Here is a 2,606-nt window from a genome sequence, read left to right as displayed (position 1 = left end):
TTTTTTTTTTTTTTTTTTTTTTTCGTGTGGTCGAGGAAATGCACTATTATTCGGTGGAAAGGCCACTCAAACTGATAATTATATCGTATTTTGCTTGCTTGCTTTTATTCAACGAAATGCATTTTTTTTAATGTGTACTTTTATAAAACCAGATTCTTCAATTCTTGCGTCCAAGAGTGTGAAGAAATCAGTGGATTCTCTGCCTGACGTGGAGACCTTCCGCGCCTCTCGTACCAGCACTAAGCACTCGGTCAAGGTAACGAACTGCCGTCGCCGCGGCCGTCTGCCCGCGCAACCGCCCGCAATGCCACTGTCACTGTCACTAGTCAACTTTTATCGTACTTAGTTCTAAACCGTATATAAGTTATTCTTAAGCACTTATTACTTTTTAATTAATTCTAGTACTAATACTTAATGACTGTTTACCGAAGAGAGACCAAAGAGTAAATTTCGTTGATGATGTTAGACACATCCAAAGATTATAATTTTTTTTAATTACAACAGTATTCATGAAGAAAATGATTCATGGAAATTAAAAAGATTTAATCACAAAGAAGAAAGTATAATGTACATTTATAGATAGAAAGAATTGACAGAAGGTACTTATTTACAAAGTAGGTATTGTTTACGCTCACACGATGATCTCATCCTAATGCTAATTAATTACATTATAGGTAAAAAGGCGTTCAGCATTCAGATAAGACTTGAGAGTAGTAAAGGCGCGTGACGTCAACGTATTATTTACATCCAGAAGGCGGTTGTTTCAGACGCGGCGCTGCTCCCCGGCCTGCTGGCTGCCCGACCGGCCGCACGACGCCGCGGGCCCTTTGCCGAGGTACGCCCCACTCTTCCCAACACCTTTCCCTCACTTTAACGCTCCACTCCGCCTCTTCCCGCTCCTTTCCATCCCCACGCTCACACCTACTTCCTTTCTACAACATACATACACTTCAGGTAAAGATGAAAAGAAGACGGATATACTTCACGTAACTATATGTTAATTATTGTCATCATTGCTGCTTGATGAAAACCGTGCAAGTTGTAGTAAACGTGTCACGTGCAGTGAGTACTGAGATGTCGTGCGTCGCACAGAGCCAGTGAGGCGCTGTCGGTGCGGGGCGCCGCCATCGTGCCGGCACGCAAGCCGCAACGGCCGCCGCGCCTCCGTGACCCCACTCACCTCCGCGACCTCTGCGACCTTTGCGACCACCGGACCCTGAAACACCGCACTACATAATATATTAATTAAATAATAAATTCGTAAGCATTGTTGGTTTTTTACTTTTTTTTTATTTCCTTAAATCTCCTTCAAGTCATGTGGTTGGGAAAGTTGGGTCGGAATGACAGAGACGGCCGTCGTGCCTCGGGTGCGGCGCTGTAGGAGACACGGCACAGCACACCTTAGAGGTGTGCACTGCGTAGTCCGACGCGCGATAAGCGGAGACCTCTAGCTTCCTAGCGTTTTTTTTTTACGCGCCATCCCTGGAAGTGAGAGGGCCTGGGAAGCCGTTGCCTCCTTCTGCGAAGTGGTAATTTATCAGGAATCACATTTAATCATTACTAAGATTGCAGCTAATAGTTAGTTGGTGGATAGTTGAGTTAGTAAAGTAGTGTGGTGCGATACAAGTGTATTTCTGGAATTATCTTTCTCTCTGCATACCCGCATACCTACTTAACATGGATTTAACTGATGCCGGTATAGATATGCCGACATATAGATAATGTCCTAAAATTCAGAGGTGGCATTTTACTCAACTTCACAAATTGAATTTTTTAAAACCAAAAAAAAAAATAGTAGGATGAAACCCATTAGAAAAGGAGGGGGAATATTATAAAAAAAAATGAAAGGAGAAATAATTTACGGGCGATCTGAGGTCGGAAAGGGGAGGGGGGTGAGTTTTTTTTTTTCCCACAAAGAATCACAAATTACTTACCATCACAACGGTGCAACGTCCCCGTCTGGCCGGAATTACATTCTATAACACTAGCAGATTCTACATTCAATGAGCCGATTATATATCTGGAACAACAGTGAGCATGCGACCCTATTTTTTTTTTTTTCGAGGGGATATGCACTTCGGCACCCCTGCGCCAGGCCACTTGTGCAGTGGCGCAGGGAGTGTGGGACTCGCCTACAGTCGTTCGGCCATACCCACTTAAACCCCTCTGGCCCTCCTCCTCGCCATATGGCCGGGTTACGAATACGCTTGCGCAATCCTTCCGCGACCCAGCCGGCGACCGTTCGCTACGTCGGACCCTCACGTCCGAACACGAGAGCTGCAGGTGGGCAGGATAAACCAGTACCCTCCCACTGCCCTCGCGGCCTCCACACGTCCTCCGGCCACGAGGGATGCAGGAGGGCAGGATAAACCAGTACCCTTCCCACATCCCTCGCGGCCCCTCACCTCAAACTCCGGCCACGAGGGATGCAGGGGGGCAGGATAAACCAGTACCCTTCCCACATCCCTCGCGGCCCCTCCACCATAGGCAGCACGGTGGCAGACAAGTGTCCACCTCCGGCGCCTCCTCCACCGGTTGGGGCCCGGCTAGCGCGCTAGACCTATCGACACCTCGTCGACTAGTCCTGCGCGCACCGCCAGACCCTG

At 47.6% G+C, this 2,606-nt stretch overlaps 1 long non-coding RNA gene across 2 annotated transcripts in view; it reads left to right on the top strand.

Annotated features, from left to right (window-relative positions):
* The window catches only part of LOC106122030 (uncharacterized), a 1,485-nt gene extending 211 nt beyond the window's left edge, over nucleotides 1-1,274 (top strand). The window contains exons 2-3 of one of the 2 annotated variants that reach the window (XR_001228078.1): nucleotides 153-256; nucleotides 768-1,274. This is a non-coding gene — a long non-coding RNA (uncharacterized LOC106122030). Of the gene's footprint in view, nucleotides 1-152; nucleotides 257-754 lie in introns of both variants that reach the window. The other variant, XR_001228077.1, reaches the window with a different exon arrangement.
* The last annotated feature ends 1,332 nt before the right edge of the window (nucleotides 1,275-2,606 follow it).

Source organism: Papilio xuthus, unplaced genomic scaffold, assembly GCF_000836235.2.
Source record: "Papilio xuthus unplaced genomic scaffold, Pxut_1.1 DF826933.1, whole genome shotgun sequence".
NCBI classification, from domain to species: domain Eukaryota; kingdom Metazoa; phylum Arthropoda; class Insecta; order Lepidoptera; family Papilionidae; genus Papilio; species Papilio xuthus.
This window is presented reverse-complemented; position numbering and strand designations above follow the sequence as displayed.